The 27,730-nt window shown below is 38.4% G+C and overlaps 1 pseudogene; it reads right to left on the bottom strand.

Annotated features, from left to right (window-relative positions):
• The window catches only part of LOC115842328 (cilium assembly protein DZIP1 pseudogene), a 148,812-nt pseudogene extending 121,767 nt beyond the window's left edge, over positions 1 to 27,045 (bottom strand).
• Between the last annotated feature and the right edge of the window lie 685 nt (positions 27,046 to 27,730).

The raw sequence follows: 27,730 nt of genomic DNA, 5'->3' as shown, positions 1-27,730 counted from the left end.
GTGAGGTGTGGGGGGGATAGGAGACACTCTATGGTCCTGTGTTAGGTCTCAGTCTTTTAGTGAGCCTGTGTCTCCAGACCATGAACTTCACAAGAGTTTCTCAGTTTTTTTCTCCCCCCTTAGGTAGGACAGGATGGCTAGAGTGGGCTGGAGTTGGGTGTTTCCCTTCCCTGGTTAGTTAGACTGTGATAAAACCCCAGCAGGTTAGGCTCTGGTTAACTAGTTTTCCCTGCGGGCAACCCTTGTTAAGAAGAACAGAATATCCAGGCATATTTCAAAGTGGCTCTTTCCCTCACCCCCAGCAGGAATGCTTGGGGGATTTTTCTCCTATATTTACTATGGGAATCTGGTTATATTCCTGGAGGTAAATCTCACAGTATTGACTATGACTGGGTACCCCTGATGCCTTTTAACTCTCAGACTTGTCGGCACTGAGCCTCCAGCAGTTTGTAAATTATAGTGCTGATTTCCTACCCCAGCATTGGAATCTGCTCTGGTGAGCTGAGACTCCCTGTATTTGCCTGTCTCTCTCTCCAATCTTGGGAGCAGCTGTTTGCCCTGGGGATTCAGGAAGAGTTAATTTTCCAGTCTGTTTAGCTTTTTACTTATTAGGGTGGAGTGGTGACTTCCAAGCTCCTTATACACAGAACTGGACACTTAGTTTCTTTTAAGACACTATAATATTTTATGATATGATATTGATATATTCTACCTGTGGTAAGAATGAATAAATAATATATAGATCTTAATAGTCTCATCAGTAACATTCTGAATTTCATCTCAATTTGCTTTCTGTTTACTTCATTAGAGACTAGACTTTATTTTTCTTTTTAACTGTTTGAATCCCTGTGCTATCTATTGCTGATTTTGTCTCTCCGATTTGCACATTGTAAAATACATCCTCATTGAATTATATCTTCATGGAAATTTCAGTTTTGTGACTAATAATTTTAGCTTCTATTAGTTGTTTTGTATTTCTTTATTACATTTAAAATGTCTTAGTATCATAGAATTATAGTCTGTCAGAATCTTGGAAATTTTCTGGTACAATTTCTTAATTTTATATCCAAGACATTAAGACACATATAATTATGCTTTTTGTGCAGGTTCATGCAGCACACATTCATAATCCAAACTAGAACTGACTTGCCATTTTGCTCTGAATAAAAGCTAACATCATGCAAGACGTACAGGACTGGTGCCTGGCATCTCTGGTTTCACATAGAATACTTTCCCCTGTGCTGGGCCACTCCTCCTGCTGTTCCCCAGACACCAGGTACATGGGCTGCTGGGGGCCTCTGCCTGGATGCTCCCTCTTCACAGAACTTTCTTCCCCCACTTATCTGCACAGGTAATGCTACATCTTCTTCAAGCCTTTGCTCATTGTCACCTTCTCTATAAGACTAACTCTCACCACCCAGTTTTAAATTTCACCTTCCCATGCACACCACATCTCCCTTACTAGGCTCGCATCTGTCTTTTTCTTTTTACCACTTTTGAACATACCATATCTGATACTGAACTCAGGTTCAGCTGCTCACCACCCAAAAGCCAATAATCACGGGGCAAGTGTCAGTAGCAAGGAAAGTGCTTTATTCAGAAATGCCAGCAATCTGGGGAGAAGTTGGACTCATGTCTGGACACCAACTCCGAAGATTCTGCTCAGCCGTGACAATTTTTAAAGGGAAAACAATCTCAGTTAATCATTAAGGCAGAAGCTCAGATTCTTCGTCATTTTTCCGTTGTGTGCAGACTGCTGACTTCCCCTGATCTTCCTTTGGATGCTCTCTTGCCCGCGTGGTCCACCTGCAAATTTGTTAAGGGGAGGCTGGGGGTAGAGGGGCAGCCATTCTTTAACCACTTAATTCTTTATTCTTATTCCTTCTAATCCAGGGAAGGAATCAACAGGTTAGGCAAGGCATTGTGTACATTCAATAGAGCAGAAATCAGGAGTTAGTTTAAATGTTGCCTGGTGATCTCATCTTTGTGATTAAGGTCTGAGGAAACAGAAATGAACAAACAGAGCCACTTACATATCTTCTCTTCTTTACAGTCTGTCTCCCTTACTTAGCATGTGTGTCCCACAAGGGCACAGGCTTTTGTCTACATCTGTTCACTTATGAAGCCCAAGACCTAAAACAGAGCCAGGCACCTGATAATAACTTTGTTAGCATTTGTTGAATGGATGAATGACTGAATTCCAGTTGATTGATTATTTAATTTTTATGGCAACTTCATTTATTAAGCTTATACCTTATAAGAGCATTTAATTTAATAGCATCTAACAGCCATTTTAAAATAACATTAGCAAGCAGGAACGATTGAGCTGGAAAAAATAATGAAAATTAATGTGGTCAACATAAATGTAGGTTAAAGTATTCAAATTAGTTATTTACCTTAGTGAGAACAACCTGGGGGATTAGGGAACAGAAGGTCGATGTGTAAATTCAGTTCAGGAAAGTAGTTCTCAAAATGTGATCTTACCTGTCAAAACACTGCTTGTATTAACACTAAGAAGTCATTTCCTTTTTTCCCTCTTATTCTCCCCCAAGTGTACAGTGAAGTTTTCTTGAGACTACATGATGTGTAATATCACAACAGATTGAATGCACACACAGATCTGGGAATCCAGCTGTCTTCTATGGAAGAAGACATAAAAGCAAGTTACAAAAATGTAAAATATTGCTTTTCTTCGCACTCTATATTTCTTTTATTTTATTAGTATAGTTAATTTTCATTACAATATTATTTATAGTGACATGTAATGGTATCATTATTTCAAAATTAATTAATATATAGGTTTTTTTTTAAATCTTCAGCTTTAATTTCTAAAATGGTAACTATTAAGGGATATAACCCATATAGACAAAAGCTCTTTGAGGCCCCCCAAAATTTTTTTAAAAGTGTAAAAGTTTCTTAAGACCGAACTTTGAGGAACACTGATCTACAACAATACTGAGCTGCTTTTACAGAGTTTAATGACTGTATCACTGAGGTATTCTGGCCAGTTTGGAACATTGGTCAGATTAAATATGGACAGGCATGAATTTCAAGACCTTACTTCAAGAGTGAGGTAGTCAGACAGCCAATAAATCAGAAGAACACAGTGTAGTGGCTAAGAGTTTGGACTCTGAGGCCGGACTACCTGGGTTTGAATCTTACCTCTACTAACTTCCTGGTTGTGTGCATTTTTCTTATCTATAAAAAAAATCGTAGATATGTCATACAGTTGTGAAAATTAAATGATTTAATATATGAGAAGCATTTAAAACAGTGCCTAGCACATATAAACACTATATAAATTTTAATTATTGTTGTTACCGTTATTAGTTTCTGCAGGCATAATTTGCACTTCCTGAAAAAAAGCAGTAACAGGAAAGAGTCTTATGGGGCAACATCATAGTAAGAAGGGCCAGTAGACAACTAATAAACACACAAATAATAACAAATATTATTGGAAGTAATGATAAGGGCTGTGAATAAGATAACAGTATTGGGATGCAGAATTACCAGGAGGCAGATGTCTCTTTTAGCTGGAATGATCAGGGAAGACTTTTGAAAAAAAATTTTTTTTTTTTTTTTTTTTTGCGGTACGCGGGTCTCTCACTGTTGTGGCCTCTCCCGTTGTGGAGCACGGGCTCCGGACGCGCGGGCTCAGCGGCCATGGCTCACGGGCCCAGCCGCTCCGCGGCATGTGGGATCCTCCCGGACCGGGGCACGAACCCATGTCCCCTGCATCGGCAGGCGGACTCTCAACCACAGCACCACCAGGGAAGCCCTGCTTTTGAAAATTTAACATTTGAATAGAGACTGGAATTATGAGCAAGGAGGAAACCACATGCAGATCATTAAGAGAATAATTATACAAGGAAAGGTGAGCATCAGAGGCCCTAGAGTGGGAATGGCACTGACATGTTCAAGAGGCAGCTTTTAAGGTAATTGTTGCTAAAACAATAAATTCTGGGAAAAATGGAAGGAGATGGGGTTAGTACCATGGTACAAATTAAATATTTTCCTGCATTCTGTGGAAAACTGTTACAGGGTATTGAATGTGGAGTGACTGGAAGGGAAGTCTGTAGGGTGGAGGATGACTTTACAGGTGAAGGGGGAGGTGAACAAAGGCGAGGAGGCTGGTTAAGAGGCTGTGGCTTAGAGATGACGGTGGCTTGATCTGAAGTTGTAATAGTAGGGACGGTGAAGTGGTCATATTTTATTGTATGTTTTGAAAGTAGAACCAGTAGGATATATTGGGTTGGCCAAAAGGTTTGTTCGTTTTTTTCCATAAGATGGCTCTAGTAGTACTTAGTTGTCTTTAACTTCATTGGAAACAATTTTGTTAGATTGTATGTAACAGCCGTCATATCAGTGTGCATTTAAAAAAAGACGTATCAAAATTGGTGAATTTTTGTGTAGCCATTTTAATATTGAAGGTGGAAGAAAGAAAGCAACATTTTCGGTATATTATGCTTTATTATTTCAAGAAAGGTAAAAACGCAACTGAAACGCAAAAAAAAAAGATTTGTGCAGCGTATGGAGAAGGTGCTGTGACTCATCGAACGTGTCAAAAGTGGTTTGCGAAGTTTCATGCTGGAGATTTCTCTCTGAACGATGCACCACGGTCAGGTAGACCAGTTGAAGTTGATAGTGATCAAATCGAGACATTAACTGAGAAAAATCAACATTATACCATGCGGGAGGTAGCCGGCATACTCAACATATCCAAATCAAGCGTGGAAAATCACTTGCACCAGCTTAGTTATGTTCATCGCTTTGATGTTTGTGTTCCTCATAAGTTAAGCGAAAAAAACCTTCTTGACCGTATTTCCACATGCGATGCTCCACTTAAATGTAATGAAAACGTTCCATTTTTATTATATTTATTTTCTGAAAACATTCAATTTTTAAAACAAATTGTGACAGGCAATGAAAAGTAGATACTGTATAATAATGTGGAACGGAAGAGATCGTGGGCCAGGTGAAATGAACCACCACCAGCCACACCAAAGGCCGGTCTTTATCCAAAGAAGGTGAAATTGTGTATACAGTGGGATTGGAAGGGAGTCCTCTCTTATGAGCTCCTTCTGGAAAACCAAACAATTAATTCCAACAAGTACTGCTCCCAATTAGACCAACTGAAAGCAGCACTCGACGAGAAGCATCCAGAATTAGTCAATAGAAAACACGTAATCTTCCATCAGGATAACGCAAGACCGCATGTTTGATGACCAGGCAAAAACTCTTACAGCTTAGCTGGGAAGTTCTGATTTACCGCCGTACTCACCGGACATTGCACCTTTGGATTTCCATTTATTTAGGTCTTTACAAAATTCTCTTAATGGAAAAAATTTCAATTCCCTGGAAGACTATAAAAGGCACCTGGCACAGTTCTTTGCTCAAAAAGATAAAAAGTTTTGGGAAGATGGAATTATGAAGTTGCCTGAAAAATGGCAGAAGGTAGTGGAACAAAAGGGTGAATACATTGTTCAATAAAGTTCTTGGTGAAAATGAAAGATGTGTCTTTTATTTTTACTTAAAAACCGAAGGTACTTTTTGGCCAACCCAATAATAAAAGGATTAAATATAAGTGTAGAGGAAAGAGAGAAATCAGGAATGATTTCTAGCTTTTGGACTTAAATACTGAATGAATAATAGTATTGTTTATTGAGATGGGGAGTTTGGAAATAAAAGAAATTTTAATAGAAAATCAGTAGTTTTGTTTGGACTATGTTGATTCTGTGACATCAAAAAAGAATTTCAAGTAAGCAAGTGTACAAATGAATTTGAGATGCATGAGAGAAGCCCAGGCTACACTTCACATTGCAGAGTCTTAGATTACTTAGAAAGAAGTATAACATATAAAAGAATGGTAAGGACAGGATTCTGGGCAAGCCAGTATTTAATAGTAGAGGACAATTTTCCAGCATATGAGTTGAGAGGAGCAACCAATAAATTATAAAGAAAACGAGGAGGGTATGGTGTCTGGGACTCCAGCAGATCAAAGTGGCACTTTCCAAGGAATGTCTATAATTAATACTACCAAAAGCAACTGAGATGAGGACAAAGAATAGACCATTGGCTTTGTCAAATATTAATGATTTTGTTAAAGTTTGTTTGAGTAGAATTGTGAGGACAAAGGCCCAACTGTAGTGATTAGAAGGTGGTTAGGTGAAAACAGAAACTTCACACAATTCTTTTGCAAAATTTGGGGCTGTAAATCGGGAGATTGCAGGAGCTAGACACGAGGTCTAAGAAGACTTTCTTAAATGTGAGAGTGAGGAAAGAACAGGTGATAATGGGTAGTGAAAAGAATCGACAAATTTAAAGTCTCAGTGAAAATGCTGGAATGGTTATAGTACAATAAATGCTTTGAAATAAAAGGTGAGAGTCCAAGACTGTCTTCACATTTGAAATCAAGGTTTCAGAAGCAGTGCAGTCATTGGTCATGACCAGATCTGGATCCTTGTGAGATCCTTGGCATCATGAGAGATGAGCTGGAGAAAAAGTTCACTGAGGATACGGAGTTTAAGGACCTGAGGGGCCAGAGTTTTAGATGAGTCATATATCTGGATGTCTGAGATCACCAAGCTTCCGGGAAGGGGAAGACAGGGGCTGAGAGATGGTAGAACACACTGACGAGGAGAGGAAATGATGAAGACTGGCACCGCACACTTCAAAGGAGCTTCTGTTTCTGAAAGGCCAGAAGATCTGGAAGTAACAAATAGAAGCAGAGATCCTATCAACTCCACAAGCACATCTTGAAGCATGAGGGAAGAAAAGAAGAAAAAGCTTTTATTTTCTAGGACTTGAAGGGAAGGAGTGGCCTCAGGGGACAACTAAGTTTCCATTGGAATAATAAACAGAAGTGAATGCTTAGAGGAAGAGAATTTGCTTTTAACAGACCAAGAGAACTAAGTGGAAGATTTGGGGAGGAAGGATCTGGGAGTTTGGATAGAACACATGATTTACACAAGGAATTGGGAACATGAATCTACATGATGACAATTCATCTGAGAGTCTTGTTTTTCTGACAATGACTGAGGAGCGGAGAGATGCGAGGAATGATGGGTTTCATCCTGGAAGTCTTTGAGCTAAAATGATTGAGAACTCAGGGAACCTGGAGAGAAGTGGATCCAGAGCACATGGCAATTGAGTGTCTCGGCGGGGGTGGGGGGGCGGGCACTGTCTAACCAGCAGGAAGTCTGGAAGTCAGGGGCCTTCCCTGGACACGCAAGCTGAAAATGTCGAGGCTGCTGGTCTTGCTGCCAGACAGGTTTTCAGCACCCGAAGGATGAGAAACTCAGGGCAACTGGTCTGGAACAGAGACCATTACTGAGACATTTGGGGTTTGAGAGCTGTACAGTAATGTCAATGTCTCATCTGGGGAACTTCAGGAAGGCAGTGCTTTTCCAAATGTTTGGGTATAAAAATAAAATCTGGGGATATAATTATGATCCTTGTTCTATAGACAGTGAGGCTGCTGTTAAACCACTTCAACAAATTCTACTTCAATATTCTGGACAAGTTCTCGACCAACAAATCCAAATCTTAGAATCTCAGATAGTTATGTGCTTAGATGGTTAATATCATTGCTGCTACTATGACACTATTTGTAGTTTGAAGTAAATGTCTTTTCCTCTGTTTCTCTCAGGAGCGTTTTGGTGAGACGTATCCTTTCCTTTCCTTTCTCAATTTTAAGATGTCAGTGGAACAGTATTAGCTCCTCTATGTAGAGGACCTGAGACTCCCGAGAGGGAAGTGAGAGGCAGATGACACAAATTCCCAACTGGTAAAGACCAGCAGCCGTGGGCCAGGTTGAAGGGAAAGAACGAGCTCTTCTGCCACTTGAAAGGTTCTAAGAACGTGCATCTTAGTAGACACTGCAAATAGGAATCCGGGGTTTTCTGAGCAAAAGGAGTAAGTGGAGGAATCACACCCATTGTTTCTAAGTCGAGGTTTGGAGACAGGGAAGCAAGAAGCCCTGATCCAGACTGCAGACTCTGATCAGTATTCACCCCTGAACGTGTGTGGTGGTGGCAACAATGAATCAAGATTCGAGGCTGGGGACCCGGTTGGTTTTGGAGGTCCCACTGTTTTAGTAGCCTTCTCAGTTTAAGCGCTCGCCCCTGTACTTTCCTCAACTAAGAGTTTCAGTAGTCTTTCCGCCGTTACCCCAGGGGACTTGCTTGGCAAAGCTAACAAATCAGGCTGCTTTTACAAATCAACAACAAGGCCTGCTAGGTTTCTGCCTCTGCCCAGGGCTGCCAGGTTCCTAACAAGCACCAGGAGATGGAAGGAGGCAGGTGGCAGGAAGCACACTTGGCCCTTGCGCTAGAGAAAGAAGGATTGCGAGGCCCCTGCTTGCTATACAACGCCTTCCTCCCTTCATTCTTTTCGAGGAAAATAAGCCAAGTAGCCCTGAGGGGAATTGAAACATACCTTAACAAAACAGAGTTGGTGCATGAAGAAATATATTTAAACTGCATTTTCTGTTGGAAAGCAAGCACTGGAGAAATATCCTTTTTACTCTTGTCTGTCCTCTGCTTCCAAATGAAGGAAATAAGAAAATGTCAGGAAGAATACAGAGCTGATCTCTACAGATTGGGCTGGGTTAGAGTCCAGTGTGTTCTGTGAGCAGCTTAATCAATAGTCCCAAAGACTCCTTGACTACTCTGTGTATCTCACATTGTATCATTTTCCATCTCAAGGCCAAGTTCTAAGATGTCAGTCTATGTCTGCCTAATTGACTGTGCCCAGGAACCTCTGACACTGAGAATTACTGCTAGTCTAGTCCAATGAAAATGAAGAATTATATTGCTCACGAGGCATTAAAAAAAGAATTAAAATATACTTTAAAAACCTAAAACTAAATTTTAGGTAATATTTTCTGATGATCTTGGTAGTTTGAAGTGAATCAGTTACCAGGCATAGACCTAAGTATTATTTTACATACCAGTATTTGGGACTGCAGGCATTTGGATAGGATTTACATTTTTCACTAATATTTTTATGGACCTAGTGGATCATCTAAGAGTTTTAAACAGCGTTAAGGGCTACTATCATGCAAATATTTTAAAACTAGATTTTTTTCAAGGTCCAAGTAGCAGAAGGAAGTGAAGATTAAGGAAAAGGAAAAGGGTGTTTCAGTAGGAGTCAATTGGATAGTAAGAATGGACTGAAAAGTAAAGTGCAGAATTTGAAATGATATTTAGCATCCCTAGCTTATTCCAACACTTGCATAATGATCCAATATACTCATTGTAATAACCTATGCTTAGTATTAAAGAGATAATCATCACATACGATTGTAAAGATCTTTCAATTTGAACAACATGAGATGAGTATTCAAACCTCTTCAAATCTCATATAAATTATGAGACCTAGGGGGCTTCCCTGGTGGCGCAGTGGTTGAGAGTCTGCCTGCCGATGCAGGGGACACGGGTTCGTGCCCCGGTCTGGGAAGATCCCACATGCCACGGAGCGGCTGGGCCCGTGAGCCGTGGCCGCTGAGCCTGCGCGTCCGGAGCCTGCGCGTCCGGAGCCTGTGCTCCGCAACGGGAGAGGCCGCAACAGAGAGAGGCCCGCGTACCGCAAAAAAAAAAAAAAAAAAAATTATGAGACCTATATAGCTCTGATTGCCTAACCTGTCTGCCCAGCAGAATCACCTGGCAAATTAAAAAAGTGTTCCTGAACCTCCTCACGACCTTCAGTTTAGGCACCTAGGAACCTCATTAATTCAGCGCTCCCCAGAAGATTCTGCTAAGCAGTCACATTTGAGAAACATTCCAGCATAGAATTCCGATCTTCCTCTTGCTTCTGACTGGGAGCCTATTTGCAAGTCAGGATTTGCATTGCAGCACGTGACCTGTACAGTTACATGGACTCAATCCTAGGAGGAACTCACATGCAGTTCAATGCGGGGGGCCGGGGGGCGGGTCGCCATCTTGAAATTCTTAATAATTTTTGAACAAAAGGCAGAGCATTTCCATTTTGCATTGGGTGCACATACTATGCAGCCAGTCTTGCCCCTTGTGTTTTTCTCATCAGCAGAATCACTCTTGAAAGAAGCAACCAAAGGGTCCTAGGAAAAGATGAGTCCAGGAGACTCTGAAAGCTCTACTAACCCAGACTGTTACTAATACACCCACACTTTAATATAACAATTCTCCCACACTGGTGGGATTCAGGGCGTCTCATCCCAAGGAAGGAAGGTGGCTCCTGCCCCAGCTGAGAGTTCTGATTGTGTTTGGCTCTCTGCAGTCTCCATTGCCCTGTGTCACCATCTTGTTCCACCTCCCAGAGGACACTCCTAAGATCCCTGTGGTCAGTCTTCCTTCTCTGGAGAGTTCCTCACAGCAGGACACGTATTCCTGTCAGTTGCTCCTGCCTCCCTTCATGAGAAGAGTGATAAATTCTTTGTCAGTATGTGTTTTGCAAATATTTTTGCCAGTTAATATCTTAATTTTTCATTTTTGTAAATGTGTCTCATAGAAACAAAATTTTTATTTTAATAAACTTTATCATTTCATTGATTTCCTTTTTGTTAGGTCCGTTATAAGAACTCTTTTGCTAACCAATGCCACATAGATTTTATGCTATATATTCCACTAGAAATGTAATAACTTGGACTCTTACATTTAGGTCAACCAACAATTTTGATTTATTTTTTTTGTGCATAGTGTGAGTTAAGAGTCAATGTTCATTTTATCCACACAGATATACAATAATTCTAGCAACATTTCTTGAAAAATATATCTTTTCCAAATTGAATTACCTTGGCACTTTCTAAAAAATCAATTGTTCACTTAATGGTGAGTCTATTTCTGGATTGTCTATACTGTTTACACTATTCTATTGATCTATATGTCTATCGTTATGTCTATTCTTACTGTCTTGATTACTGAAGCTTTATAGTAAGTTTTGAAATCATATAAGATAAATCCTCCAATCATGTCCTTCTATTTCAAAACTGCTTTGGCTGTTTTATTTATATATATATACACATTTTTTTTCCATGTAAGTTTTAACATTATCTTGTCAATTTCTTCCAAAATCCTGTTAAGATTTGGTTGTGTGGGACCTCCCTGGTGACGCAGTGGTTAGGAATCCGCCTTCCAATGCAGGGGACAAGGGTTTGATCCCTGGTCCGGGAAGGTCCCAAATGCCGCGGAGCAACTAAGCCCGTGTGCCACAACTACTGAGTCTGCGCTCTAGAGCCCAAGAGCCAGAACTACTAGATCCTACATGCATGCCGCAACTAAGGAGCCGGCAAGCTGCAACTAAGGAGCCTGTGAGCCACAACTAAGGAGACTGCCTGCCGCAACTAAGACCCCAGCGCAACCAAAATAAATAAATTTTTAAGAAAAGAATTAAATGCTCTCATTATTTAAAAAGAAAGATTTGATTGGGTAATATTAGCCTCATAAAGTAAGCTGACATATTCCCTTATTCTCTCTTTTTGAATAGTTTGTGTAAGAATGATAGTATTTATTCCTGTAATATTTCTGGACTTCAACAATTTTTTATTGAAAAGTTATTTTTTTTTAATTGGAGTATAGTTGATTTACAATGTTGTGTTAGTTTCAGGTGTACATCAAAGTTATTCAGTTATACATAGATATATATCTTTTTTTTCAGATTCTTTTCCCTTATAGGTATTAAAAAATATTGAGTATAGTTCCCTATGCTATTCAGTAGGTCTTTGTTGGTTATCTATTTTATATATACTAGTGTGTATATGTTATGTCCCAAACTCCTAATTTATCTCCCCACCCTTTCCCCTTTGGTAACCATAAGTTGCTTTTTTGTTTTTTGTTTTTGGCCACACAGGGTGGCACTCGGGATCTTAGTTCCCCTACCAGGGATTGAACCCATGCCCCTGCAGTGGAAACAAGGAGTCTTAACCACTGGACCACCAGGGAAGTCCCCATAAGTTTGTTTCGTATATCTGTGGGTCTATTTCTGTTTTGTATATAACTTCATTTGTATCTTTTTTTTTTAGATTCCACATATAATGATATATGATATTTGTCTTTTTCTGTCTGGCTTACTTCACTTAATATGATAATCTCTAGATCCAACCATGTTGCTGCAAATGACATTATTTCATTCTTTTTTTATGGCTGAGTAATATTCCATTGTATAAATATACCACATTTTCTTTATCCATTCATCTGTCGATGGACATTTAGGTTGCTTCCATGTCTTGGATATTGTAAATAGTGCTGCTGTGAACATAGGTGTGCATGTATCTTTTCGAATTATGGTTTTCTCTGAATATATGCCCACGAGTGGAATTGCTCGATCATATGGTAACTTTAATTTTAGTTTTTTAAGGACCCTCCATACTGTTTTCCATAATGACTGCACCAATTTTCATTCCCACCAACAGTGTAGGAGGATTTCTTTTTCTCCACACCCTTTCCAGCATTTATTATTTGTAGACTTTTTGATGATGGCCATTCTGACTGGTGTGAAGTGGTACCTCACTGTAGTTTTGATTTGCATTTCTCTAATAATTAGTGATGTTGAGCATCTTTTCATGTGTCTTTTGGCCATCTGTATGTCTTCTTTTTGATTATAAATTAAATGTTTTAAATCACTAGAAGACTATTCAAGTTCATTTTTTTGTTTCTTCTTGAGTCAGTTTTATTATAAAGTCTTTTTCAAGTAATTGTCCATTTAATGTAGGCAGTCAAAATTATTGGCAAGAGTTTTTTTAATAATATTTTCACATTTTTGTATATCTGCAGGATCTATAGTGATGTTTCCCATGTCATTTCTGATCTTGACAATATGTGCCTTCTCTATTTTTTACTTAACCAGTTAAGCTAGAAGCTTATCAATTTTATTGATTCTCTCAAAGGACCAGCTTTGGTTTCACTGATTTTTCTCTTTTGTTTTTTCCTTTTTTAAATTTCATTGATTTTTACTATTATAAAATATTATATGTATTATTTCCTTCTATCTACTTAATTGGGTTTAATTGTTATTTTAGTCTAATTTTATAAAATCAATCCAGATCATTGACTTGAAATCATTATTTTTTCTAATATATGCACTGCATTTAAATAATAGGTTTTACCCCAAGCACTGTTTTGACTGTGTCCTAAAATTTTTGCTGTAATTCCATTCAATTCAAAATATTCTCTAACTTCCTTTTTGATTTTTTACTTTGACCCATGGAATATTTATAAGTGTGTTGTTGAATTTTCAAATATTTGGGGTTTCCTCATTATCTTATTTTGGTAAATTTTTAATGCAATTGCATTTTGGTTATAGGTTATACCTGAATGATTTCAATCTTTTTATTTATTTTATTTATTTATTTTTTAAATTTTTTGGCCGCGCCTCACATCATGTGGGATCTTAGTTCCCCAACCAGGGATCAAACCCATGGCCCCTGCAGTGGAAGTGTGGAGTCTTAACCAATGACACCAGGGAAGTCCCTCAATCTTTTTAAATCAATGGAGTTTTTATGACCCTGCATATGATCTAGTCTGATAAATATTTTATGTGCCCTTAAAAGGTATGTGTAATCTGCATGTATCATGTTTTATATTGTGCAGGTATCATGTTTTATAAACATAAATTGTCAGTGTTGTTGATTAGATGGTTCAAATCCTCTATATCTTTCTTATTTTTTCCCCTAATTTGACCACAAATTTCTGAGAGGAGGGGTTTATTCTCTTTAGTGCATTGAATAGTGGCCCCCAAAAGAGATGTTAACTCAAAACCTTAGAATGTAACCTTATTTGAAATAAAGGTCTTTGTAGATATAATTAAGGTAAGGCTTTTGAGATAAGATTATCCTAGATTAGAATGGGACCTAAAACCAATGATAGACGTCTTTGTAAGAGACAGAAAAGGAGAACACATACACAGCTGGCAGAGGCCATGTGAAGATGGAGGCAAAGACTGGAATTATGCTTCCACAAGCCAAGGAATGCCAGGGACCACCAGAAGCCAGGAAAGGCAAGTGAATATTTCTCCCCTAGAGCCTGCAGAGAAATCATAGTTCAGCTGAAACCATGACTTCAGATGTCTAAACTCCAGAACTGTAAGAAAATAAATTTAAGTTGTTTTAAGCTACAAAATTTGTGGTGATTTGTTCTAGAAGCCCTAAGAAACTAACACACTCTCCATCTATGATTGTGGAATTTTCTATTTCTGTGTTCAATTCTGTCAATTTTTGCTATTTGTATTTTGCAACTCTTTTAATGATTGCATAGATACTTAATGATTGTTATGTCTTCTTGTTTAATTAACCACTTTTTATTAGGAAATGTTTTATCTCTATTAATACTTTTCATATTAAAAATGTAATTTTTTTTCTGATTTCTATATAGCTACTCCTACACACATAAGCTTACTATTGGCATGGTAAATATTTCCCATGCATTTACAGTCAACTATTTGTGTCTTGTAATTTAAAGTTTGCTGTCTTATGGACAACATATACTTGGGTCTTGTTTTACTTAAGTACTTTTAAAATTTGTGGTATTTTATTGAAAAATTTAGTCCATTAACATTTAATGTAGTCATTCATACCATTAGGTTTAGGTGTATAATTTCAATATCTGTTTCTTCTATGTCTCTTCTATTTTTATTTCCCCCCATCATGTGTTTTAAGGAATATTTAAATAGCTTTTAGAATTTAATTTAAATTTACTGTTGATTTTCAGCTATACTGCTTTTCAATCTTTAAAAATGTGGTTGGATCATAATATACATCTATAAGTTTTCACACTCCACTTACAGTAAATATTGTACCAAGTCATTAAAAATATAGAAAGCTTGCCCCAATATTCAAATCTGTACCCCCCCATCCCTTATGTTATAATTACTTTATGTATTACACCGATATACTATATAAACCTCACAAGGCCATGTTGTTGTGTTTGTTTTAAGCTCTTCTACGAAAGTGCTAGGAGGGACAAAAAATTAAAATGTACTGATTGTTTTCTACTTAACCAGATATTTACCATTTCTAATGTTCTTCCTTCTCTTCTGATGATCCAAGATTCTATCTGGTGTGATTTACCTTCAATTTGAGTAATGATTTCTTATAGTGAAGAACTGTTGGCAATGAATTCTCTTAGGTTTTTTTAATCTAAAATTGTCTACTTGTGATTTTTTTTGTTGAAGGATATTTTCAATGTATGTAGACTCTTAAATTTTCAGTTTTTATTTTAAAGTATTGTTCCACTTTTATCTGTTCTCACTGATTTTTAACAAGAAGGTAGCTGTTAGTGAGAGCATTGTTCTCCTGTATATAAAATTTCCCTTTTCTCTTTCTGTTTTTGAGATATTCTGTTTATTTTGACTTTCAGCAATGTGACAACAACGTGTCTCAACCTGGATTTCTTTGTGTTTATTCTGCTTGGTCTTCATTGAGACTCTTATATCTATAAATTTTTGTCTTTCATCAAATTTGGGGTAATAGTAGACATTGTTCCTTTAAATATTTTCTGTTCCATTTTCTCTCTGTGCTGCTTCTGAAATTCTAACTACATGTATATTGAGCTGTATAGTATTATCTAAAAAGTTCCTGAGGCTCTGTTCATATTTTTTCAGTCACCTTTTCTTCTGTTCTTCACATCTACTGGTCAGTATTCAGGTTCACTTACTCCTTCCTCTGAATCTCTGATTGCTGATTATAATTGCATCCAGTGAATTTTTTAGTTCAGATATTGTTTCTTTTCAGTTGTAGTATTTCTGTTTTGTTCTTTTTTATTGTTTCTGTTTCTCTGCTCGGGTATTGTACCTTTTTATACGCTTCAAGCATATGTTACCTTACTTCATTTAGGGTAGTTAAAATGGCTTATTTAAAGTGCTTTTCTGCTAATTCCAGTTTCTTACTCACTGCAGTGTTGGAATAGGTGGATTTTCTTTTCTCTTGAAAATGTGTTCTATTTTCTTGGTTCTTTGCATGTCAGTAATTTTCTTTCTTTCTTTCTATCTTTCCTTTTTTTTTTTTTTTGCCGCGCCACGTGGCTTGTGGGATCTTATTTCCCTGACCATGCATTGAACCCAGGCCCATGGCAGTGAAAGCACCGAGTCCTAACCACTGGACCACCAGGGAATTCCCCCAAGTAATTTTTAATTGCGTCCTACACACTATTAATGTTTAATTATAGAGAACCTAACTTGTTTGTTTTGGGGTGGTTTTTTTTTGTTTTTTTTTAATATTTATTTATTTATTTGGTTGTGCTGGGTCTTAGTTGCAGAAGGCGGGCTCCTTAGTTGTGGCTCGCCAGCTCCTTAGTTGCGGCATGCGAACTCTTAGTTGCGGCTTGCATGTGGGATCTAGTTCCCTGACCAGGGATGGAACCTGGGCCCCCTGTATCAGGAGCACGGAGTCTTACCCCCTGCGCCACCAGGGAAGCCCCTGTTTTGGGGTTTTTTGGTAAATGTTTTAGTTTTTGTTTCAACAGACAATTAACTTTGCAGGATTTGAATAGCAAACTCTATTTCTTGGGCAGCAGCTCTAGTGTCAATTCAAATCTTTTATGTTTAGTTGAAATACTTTAGTCTTTTCTGCAAATATGTGACTCAGGAGACAACCATAAATATGGGTAGACCAAATTATGGGATTCTTTCTACAGATCTTTTTCTTCCATTATTTCCTCACTCTCTTAAGCCATCATGGTTTCCCAGGCTATATTTTTTTCTGAGGCTTCTTCTGATGCGTTCAGAAGAATGCATATTTCCCATTGTGTCTTACCACTCAAGTGCACTTAGCTCCAGGCGAAAAGCCACAGCTGGGAGCTTATTTAATCCCATCTCTTCCTCCCTTCCATCAGAGTCTATCTAGTTCTGATCATTCTTCATTGTCTTCAGATTTTTTTTTTTATTATGTCTGCATTTTATGGTTGTTTTCTTTAGGGAAGGGGTTTTGTTAGGGCTTTAGACCATCAACACCAAAAGCAGAAGTCCACATATAATTTATCTTGGATTGAGCCCTTTTTACAGGTTAAGCAATATGTACTATATATATAGCAGCATATTTAACACAGACCATATTTCTGTAGTACAGGTAGATTAATCCCATTTTCTAGATGAGGAAACTGAGTCTCAGGTAAAGCAACTTGCTGAATACCATACATTTAATAAGAGTTGGAGATGGATTTGAAACCCTAGTTCTCTGAATCCACTGTTCATGTCCTCAAATTTCGCTGTGATGTGCTGGCCAATATTCTAGCTGGTGCACTATTGTAAGGAAATGTTATTCAGTATTTGGTACATATGTACAGCAACAGAGTAAAAAGCTATGATTCTTCTTTATAATGATAGAACTTGAGGTTGCAAGTGAAGTAACTTTGCTCTTTTATATTTTGGCTGGAGATTGGTTTCCTATAAAATTTCAGAAGGAAAGCATATTTCCATTGGTTTATATGAAGTGATAATGAGACAATTTTTATTCTGTTAGGGGAAAAAATTTAATTATGCAGGAATTCTCTATATCGTAACCATAGCTAAATTTGCCCATGTCTGAAGAGAGCAATTATGGACTGTCATTGTTCTCTTTTGCATACATTATTTCCCTACAGACAAGAAAGAAGACGGGCAGAGCCAAGCGATGTCCTCACCCTCAATAGAGAAAAGTTCTTAACTAGCCAGTACTTCTCAGTGTTCTTGAACCTGCATTAGTATGCAAATAGTTAACTAGTTCATCCGCAAGGCTGAGTCAGGAAGGACCTGAAACAGAAGGGTTAAGTCATGGTGAATTACAGGAGTCAGGCAACAGAGCAAAAATATTGTGAGTAAAGCTTCCTGAAGGCATATGTTATACATGGACCTTATGACTAAACGATTTAAACAAAATGATTCATTTTGTCGAAACAGTTCATCATTCCTGACTCCCCTGTTCACAAAAGCTATTAGATGTGGTGATAATTTCCTTCCGCATATTTGCTTATCTCAAGAAGTTACTTGTGTTGGTAAAAATGAGGAGCAGCATCATTAAGTAAGAAGGAATAATATTCAGCATAAATACAGTTTTATGAAAGATGCCAAATAAAAGCTATTCCAGATGAAATCTATTTAAACTTATAATAAGTTAATTAATGTAAGTAGTAAATGCAATTATAAGAAATGCTGGAGTGTTGCGAATAATTTCTAGTTTAAGATGACATATGGTAATGTTTTTGCTGTAGTACAGGTTTATTTTTTTAACAGATTGGAAGTTTGGCAGGAATATCAATGAGCTTCTCTCTCAGCCCCGACCCCCTGCACACATACACATTTTCCTTCTTGGCAGCACTGCTACCAAATCTCAAACTCTACGACAAAATTAGTGTTTTATTTTGAAGAATATCTGGGTCTCCAAGGTCTACACTTGAACCTGGATGATGGGCTTATACTAAACATTTTCCTTCATCTCTTAAGTAAAACCCTCTAAAGAATATTCATTTTTATCATTCTCCCTGATCATCTGTTAATGTTGCATTTTCACAGCAGATAAAGTGAGAATCTCAGGGTCGCTGTTCTCACCATAAGACAATGTAGATGCTCATTCAATTTTATTATTATTATGTTTTCAGTCCACAAAGGAGATTCAGGTATCAGCTTATTTTAATCACACAATGTTCAGAGATGCTGGTGTCAATTTTTTAGACTTATCACCAGTAAACATAGCAAATCCACCTGCTTTGTCTACTATTGTGAGTTCTAGTTTTTGGTTTACATAACATAACTCATATATAAAGAAAACAATATATATTGCAAAAGGGTTTATATACATTCAGTCCAATAATAACACAAGCAACCCCATATCTACCACCTGGTTTGAGAATTAGAATATGTTGAATTGTGTGACCCCCCTCCCCTGAGATTACCATTATCCCAAGTTTTGTGCCTATTTTCTTGCTTTTTAAAGAAATAATTTTACCACCCTAAATATACTTTTTTTTTTTTTTTTTTTTTTTTTGCGGTACGCGGGCCTCTCACTGTTGTGGCCTCTCCCGCTGCGGAGCACAGGCTCCGGACGCGCAGGCCCAGCGGCCACGGCTCACGGGACCAGCCGCTCCGCGGCATGTGGGATCCTTCCGGACCAGGGCACGAACCCGCGTCCCTTGCATCAGCAGGCGGACTCCCAACCACTGCGCCACCAGGTAAGCCCGTACATATATTTTAAAACAGTTCAATTTTGCACAGTTTTGAACTTTATATAAGTGAATGAGTTGCTAATATTCTTCTGTAACTTGCTGAAGAATATTAAAGTAATATTTAAGGTTTTTAAAGCTATTTTCATAAAAGGATTGGCATTTAATTGCTATTTCCCATATTAACTCTGGTTTGGGTTTTGTGGTTGTGCAAACCTCATAAAATGAGTGGAGTTATGATTCCTCTTTTATTTTTTCTTCTCTATTTTAAGGTTTGGCTAAGATTGAACAATGCATTTCTCACATATTTGATGAACACATAAAATCAGTTAAGCTTGCTCTTTCCTGGGGAAAAACTATTTAACAATTAATTCAATTTCTGTATTATGGGACATTTTAATTTATTTCATATTGAGTCAGTTTTGGTAATTTATATTTTACCTGAGACATTTATTTTCTTCTAAGTTTTAAAATTTATTACCATAAAGTTTGTACATGATTTCTTGTTTTTAATCTGTTGTATATACAGTTAGGTCCCTCTTTTTTATCTCCTAATGTTATTTATATTGCCTACTCTCCAGTTTTATTTTGATCTTACTAGATTTCTATCAATTTTATTAGTCTTTTTAAAGAATAAATTTAGCTTCTTTTGAAGTTTTGTACTCTATTTCCTTAACATCTATTTATTTTTAAATTTGTCTTCTGTGTCTTTGTGCTATATTTGTTGTAATTTTTCTAATTTTTTGTTTCCTAGCTCATTAATTTTCTACCTTTCCTCTTCTTTCTGATAAGATTTTGTCTGAAAGCTTCTTTCTAATACTGTAAGCTTTAACATATTAATTACTTCATTTAGTTGCCATAGTAATTTACTTTATTATGAGTTTGTTTAAAATGTTTTTAAATTTTCAGACATATGAGGTTTTTAAAAGTTATCTCTTTATTATGGATTTCTAAATTAATTATGTATGTTAATGAGTTTTTAAGACTCATAACCTAGCACAAGACTGATTTTAAAAATGAAGCATGGGGGGCTTCCCTGGTGGCGCAGTGGTTGAGAGTCCGCCTGCCGATGCAGGGGACACGGGTTCGTGCCCCGGTCCGGGAAGATCCCACGTGCCGCAGAGTGGCTGGGCCCGTGAGCCATGGCCACTGAGCCTGCGCGTCCGGAGCCTGTGTTCCGCAACGGGAGAGGCCACAACAGTGAGAGGCCTGTGTACTGCACAAAAAAAAGAAGCATGGGGAATTCCCTGGCGGTCCAGAGGTTAGGACTCTGTGCTTCCACTTCAGGGGGCAGAGGTTGGATCCCTGGCTGGGGAACTAAAATCCTGAATGCTGTGGGGAGTGGCCAAAAAAAAATAATATAAAAAAAAATGAAGCATGAAAAGAGTATCTATCATCATGTAACAAGTATGATATTCTTTTTTTCAAATATTGATTTATTTATTCATTTGGCTACACTGGGTCTTAGTTGCAGCATGCTGGATCTTTGTTGCCACATGCAGGATCTTCACTGTGGCATGAGAGATGTTTTTAGTTGCAGCATGTGGGATCTTTAGTTACGGCATGTGCGCAGAGTCTTAGCCACTGGACCACAAGAGAAGTCCCAAGTATGATATTCTAAACAGGATTATTACAGGATTATTATTATTTACATATTCATTCATTCAAGTATTCTGTAACTTTCTCATTTGCGGTTTGCTTGAATTACCAATTAGATATACCAAACTTAAAGATGTATTACAAACTCACTTTAAGATGCTGAATTTTTCCTTATTGTTTTTAGTTCCCTAATGTTTGCCTTGTATAATTTAAGAAATTATATTAGGTTCATACAGATTTTAAGTTATCTTCCTAGTGTAATTTATCATGTGTGTTGGACATACTTATATCTAATAATGTTTTTGCTTCAAAGCCTATTTTGTCTAATATTAAAATATCTATTTAGCTTCCTTGTATGTGATATTTGCCTATTATTTTTGTGTAATTACCTGTCATTTTCTTTCAATCATAATATACTTCTTATTTTAGTTGTGTCTTTTATAAAAAACATAACTCATTTTTGTTATTAACCCACCCAATTTTTAAAAAATTTTAACTAGCAAGCTTAGTTCACATTTATTTCTTTTTTATTTTAATTTCTATTGGTTTTGTTTTTCTGATTTTTCTTTTATCTCTTCTGACATTTTTTTTTGTATTGATTATAAGTTTTATTTCCCAATTCTGAAGCTACTGGAAAATTCTCCATCTTTTTTACTCCTTAAATTCTACTCCTCTCCCCACATTCTTTCTTCTCTCCTAGAACTCTAGTCAGAATCCTGTTAGACACTTACAGTCTGTTTGTCAAGAACTTTGACCATTCTTCCCTGTTGTACTGTCTGTTTGCACATGCTTCTTTCTTAATATCTTCATCTAAATTCTTCAATCCATGAATTTTCTCTTCAGCAGAATCTAATTTTGGTCTGCAATCTAGCTATTGAAATTTAATTTAAATTATGTTCTCACATTCCCAGAACATCTATCTTCTTCTTTTCTAATTTACCTGGTCATTTTTTATTTTTCTCATATACATGTATGGGCTTCCACATCCCTGCTTTATTTCTTTAAACATATCCTATATAGCTATTTTATACCTCTATTCACTAATTGCAGCATCTGCAGCCTTGAGGGGTTCTGTTTGTCTTTTGGCTGTCTCTCCTTAGTGGTATCTTTCTTTCATGTGTCTTGTAATTTTTAATCAGGAGCTTATTTTTGTGTGACTTTGATAAGTGGAATCTTGAAGTGTCTGGGTGGGGTAGTGATACCTACGGAGATAATTTCCCTGTGTTCCTACCTTGCACCTGGCCTACATTAAATATATTTCTAGGCTGGAGGTTTACCAGAGCACATAGGTGGTAACGGTTGGAATCTCAGACCTTTGTGAGAGTAAAACTGTCACTGTGAATTTTCAGAGCAGATATCTAGAATGTTTTTTGTTTTACACCAGAATCAAGGTGAAGATCAACCAATCTTCCTTTGCTTAGAAAATATTTTTCTACCTTGCCCTTCCATTGAGGGTTTAGTTTGCTGAGCCTTCCAATACTATGAGAGTCTTGGTTACAAACCCCCCCACTCCCCCCCTACCCATTATGTGGACCAAGTGTTTGTCTCTTGTTCCCTGTGTGGTCAGTGAAGTGTGCGGCACCTGGTAACAGGAAAAATTCTCACAGCAGAAGTGGTTTCAGTGCCTCATTAGCACACTGATATGCAGCCCCCTCTTTGTTTTGAGACTTGTATGTTTTCCTAACATTTTGAAGTGCTCAGCTATATATTTAAAGTTATCTTTTTGGTATTTTAGTCAGAATTCTTAGATCTTTGGTGGTGGGAATATTTTTCTTTGTGAGTCCCTACTCCATCATTGCTTGAGTGGAAATACAATAAGTATTTATCAATCAGGAGATCCTGAATTTTCATCATGTTTTTCACCGTGAAGATGCCACAGTGCTTTGAAAGAGAAAAAAAAAACCCTACATTTCCTACAGCTCTGGTGTGTACTAACCACACTGCCTTGCGTCCTGCCTTCCTTTTACTCACTTTCCTTTTCCACTTGACTCCACATGATTATATTCAGATATATCAAACTGACATTTCCCTCCACACACAAAACACACACACACACACACACAATATACTCACCCAACTCCTTCAAAAACTTACATTCGTGTCAGAACAGAGAGAAACCCGTTTCTGTTCTTTTACTGACCCATTGTAAGGGCGCCATAGTGAATTTAGATGAGCCAAGAAGCTTTGATTTGAATAATAGCTCTGTCCGTATTGGCTATACAGGAACCTGAGTTTGTGATCCAACCCATATAAGCCTAGGTATCCTTTTCTGGAAAAATGAGGAGTGGAGCTGGTGAAGGAGGCGGTGAGGAGTTGTTCCTTCCTGTCAAGTTCCAGTCATGAAGGGCGGGGGCAACTCTAGGGTCTGCTACCTGGTGTGTGTGTGTAACTGGAGGTTTTGTACTGCACACTTGGAAATTGCTGGGAAGGGGAATTTTAGTTATGCATTTTTTGGTCATGATAAATAAATAATAAACATAAATTTAAGAGAGGAAGACTTAAATAATCTCTGAAACTTTTCAAATATAATAACAACTGAATCTATAAATCTGACATTTGAACAAGCATTGAAGAAGTTTTAAAATCAGGGTTCATACAATCCTACAACTTACATGAGTTTGCTCCTCAATCAACATCTGTTAGTAGAAGCCTTGCTTTAAAAACTAAAAACAGAGTTACCATATGATCATGCAATCCCACTCCTGGGCATATATCCAGAGAAAACTATAATTTAAAAATATACACCCCAAAGTTCATAGCAGCACTATTTACAATAGCCAAGACATGGAAGAAACCTAAATGGATAATATATAATGGAATATTACTCAGCCATAAAAAAAGAATGAAATAATGCCATTTGCAGCAACATGGACAGACCTAACAATTATTACACTAGGTTAAGTAAGTCAGATAGAGAAAGACAAATATCATATGATATCACTTATATGTGGAATCTGAAAAAAATACAAATGAACTTATTTACGAAACAGAAATAGACCCACAGACATAGAAAACAAACTTATGGTTACCAAAGGGGAAGGAGAGGGAGGGATAAATTAGCAGAATGGGATTCACATGTACACACTACTATATATAAAACAGATAAACAAGGTCCTACTATATAGCACAGGGAACCATACTCAATATTTTGTAATAACCTATAAGGGAAAAGAATATATATTCACTGTGCTGTACACCTGAAACTAATACAACACTGCAAATCAACTATACTTCAGTTTTAAAAAAAAGAAAAGAAAAAATGCAGAAGCCTGGCTGAGTGAGAAGCACCACGTCTCGTGAGCAGAAGTGGTGAAATGGCTATAGCTTTCTGGGCTCCCTTTGTGGCACATCCCAAGGTGAAACGCTTGTGCTCAACTTCAGAAGCTGTTGCCTTGGAAAATGTTATTTAAAACCTTTCACTTACAGGTATCTGCATCTGATTAATCAACTCATAAACACTAAGGCCTAGATTCTGAGTTGGTCATTAATGAATAAATTAATTGTATGAGAATAAATGACAGTCTGTTCAATAGAGTTCTAAGGATCTGAGACAAAAATATTGGTGGAAGGGGAGTGTAAAATGCTTGGACAGGTGAAAACCCAGAAGAGCTGTGCATGGAAATTGTGCCATTTTTTTGCGGACAAACTACCCAATTTTAATGCTCAGTGTACCCTGGAGCATTTTGGTGATTCATTTTCCCCCGAAGTTGTTGCTAAGTAGAGCCCTCAAATGTCTTCCCCTTGATCGGCTCTCTCCCTTTCATCTCCTGCTCTCCATTAGCTGAATCTCTCCCAGAAGGAAGGCAGGGCTCTGCCAGACCAAGGCCAAGGGCTCTGAGTGCTCAAACAAAGCCTCCAGGTTGTAGCTCCCTCCCGGCTCCTGGGAGGCGCACTCCATCCAACACAACAGCGGCCAAAATGGAAAGTGGGAAAAAACAATCTTCTTTGGCAGGAACAGTAGGGCATGCACTGCCAAGTCTTATGAATTCATGTCAGTGAAGACTGGCATTTCTTGAAATTCTCCAAACAAATAAAAGGGAGAACCTTGCTGCATTTGCATGCAGAACATATTCAGTCCAGACGACTGCTAATTTTCTTCCAAGAGTCAAAACACAAGATCCTGACATCTTGCAGATTAGCCCCTTGTCACATTGTTTTTCTCTGTCCTGTCTCCTATTTATTCCACTGGCAGAGGGGAACCATACTTTACTTTCCTAAGAAGCTACTCTCCTAAAATCGAAGACCAGACTTTGTCATGAATTTACAACAGGGATGTGCTCTAAGACCATCGCAGGAAGAAGGCATTCAGGAAAGCAGGTCTGGGTGGAGAAGCCCTCATTAGTGCGCAGACACTACTTACTTACCCAAGGCCGGCCTGGGTGTTTTCGTTCCTGCTGATACAGATTTCAGAGATGGACTTCAGTGAATACAGTACCTGGAAAAACACACAGCGAAGTCCAGATGTGCATTGCATACAAGAGAGTATGCATTAACTTTTTACAAAAACGGATAATTAGGGCTCAGGTTCACTCTCAGGTTACACACTGGATCTGCTCTACAGAACAAACTGGTCAATCAGCATAAACCCAGGATCCCCGAACCAAGATAAATTAAGCCAAGGTTGAAGAGACAGGTTATAGAAAAAAATTTTTTGAAAGGAAAAATGGTCATAATTATGCTAATTTTAAACAATTGCATTAATAATCAGATAGTCTGAGAAAAGTTCAGGTACCATATAGTGGCCTAATACGGAACTTGTATAGAGAATGACGGACTCTAGAGAATGAAATATATCAAGTAGAAATAATTTCTAGGTCCTCAATGTCCTGTCTTTCATCATTGATGCTAAAACATTTCTACCAACCAGGATAATAGGATAGTTGTTTTAAGATTTTTACTGCAAATATCTTGTTTGTTTCTAATATTTTCACTACTTTCTAATTTGTAACCTACTTCTAAGGTGAATACTACTTACATGCTTATTTTAGAGGTAAAGCATGAATATTTTACTGAGTATGCTTATATATGTACATCACTGAACTAGGTACTATGAGAGGTAATGAAGGATAAGACATGATTTCTAATGTTAATGAGATTAGTACTAATAGGAGAGGGGGGCACATTATGAGTGGCCAGCATCAGAAGAACAATTAATTGGAGGGGATCTGACACAGAGGCCAGTTCAGATGAAGGGCTGGGTGTCACTAAATGTAAATTATTTCCTTTCTCATAAATCTCACTCTAATCATATATAAAATACGAGAACTGGTTTTAAACTTTAATGAGTGATTGTGTGACTGAACGTGTATTTGGAGTTCCCAGAATCTGTGTAACACATTAGTGTGTTATTTTCATAACACTCCCACTAGTGTCCCACATAAGGGGTGGGGAAAATGCCATCAAATATCGCACAGCGCGTCTCCAAACCTTTTAAACCGACTGTCGTAATCTCTATTGAAAAGACTTCTTTGAGGCTCATGCCATTCAGCTCTGCTGTTTTCTGTTTCTCCTTGTCACAGTCATTTTTACACGTTAGCTTTCTCTGCGTAACAACTGACCTAAAACTTAGTGGCTTAAAGCAAAACTCATTCACACAGCTCATATGTCTGCAGGGCAGCGATTTGGACTGTGCTCACGTGGGGTTTTCTTCTGGTCTCAGCTGCACTCATTTCCTGCTGCGAGGGTGCCTGAGGGATGACTAGACCAGGCCGACCTCAGATGGCGCAGGGTATTTCTGCTCCATGTGGACTAGTGCAGCAGACTAGCCGGGGCTGGCGGGGGGAGCTGGGAAGAACCAGGAGAAACAAGTGGAAGAAGCAGTCAAGGGTTTTGAGGCCTTGGCTCCACACCATCAACTGCACCACACTCCATACATCCACTGATGCAAGTTATGAGGCCGACACAAATTCAAGGGGACGGGAAGAGATTTCTCTTCTGCCTGGGAAGGTGGGAAGGGCTACAGTCACCAGTGGCATGGATGCAGGGAGAGATGCAGCGTGGGGTCATGTCTGCATCTCTCTTACCTGATCTTCTGGTCCCTCCTCCCCAGTCCCTGAGGAGCCCTTGGAGTCATGGTCCACGTCATCTCCATGTCCATCATCTCCATCCTCTGACTCACTTCAGGATCTCCATCCAGCCTTCTATTTCCCAGGTTCTGAACCTCTTCATCACCAAAGCCTCCCACCTCCATGTCCCTTTGCTCATCTGCTGCCTTACCACGCCCTGAACTTCGTCTACACTGGAACAGATCCACCTCGGAAATAGTAGAAGTGAACACTCCATTTCCTGACAAAATCTCAACACTTTGCGCTCTCATGATGACCTGACCCTTTTCCGTGGGCATTCTTGGCCTTTCTTCTGGGCCTTTAAAACTTCTCCCCGTATATCAGTTCCCTTTCTGGTCACCTCCCGTGCTGTTCAATTCTATGCTACAACATTTCAATCACTCTCCTGGTTATATCTTCAAATTCTTTCAAAAATACATCACGGCAGGGACTTCCCTGGTGGCGCAGGGGTTAAGAAGCCACCTGACATTGCAGGGGACACGGGTTCGAGCCCTGGTCCGGGAAGATCCCACATGCCGTGGAGCAACTAAGCCCGTGCACCACAACTACTGAGCCTGCGCTCTAGAGCCCGCGAGCCACAACTACTGAGCCCGCATGCCACAACTACTGAAGCCCGCGTGCCTAGAGCCCGTGCTCCACAACAAGAGAAGCCACCAAAATGAGAAGCCTGCACACTGCAACAAAGAGTAGGCCCCGCTCGCCACAGCTAGAGAAAACCCATGCACAGCAATGAAGACCCAACGCAGCCTAAAATAAAAATTAAAAAAAAAAAAAAAAATCACAGCAATGTGGCAGCTTAGGTGTTGTTCCCTAAAGAAAAAAATACGGCCACAACACACCCCAATATTCAGCGGGACATTAGAGACAAACCTGGGCCCACAAACCACACATCTCACACTGGGGCCTGTGCAGAGTCAGCCCTGGCCTGCTTTGCCGTTCACATTCTTCGACCTCTGCCACAGT

The sequence above is a fragment of the Globicephala melas genome, chromosome 2 (assembly GCF_963455315.2).
Source record: "Globicephala melas chromosome 2, mGloMel1.2, whole genome shotgun sequence".
Lineage (NCBI taxonomy): Eukaryota > Metazoa > Chordata > Mammalia > Artiodactyla > Delphinidae > Globicephala > Globicephala melas.
Note: the sequence above shows the minus strand (reverse complement) of the source record. Positions and strands in the feature narration are given on the sequence as shown.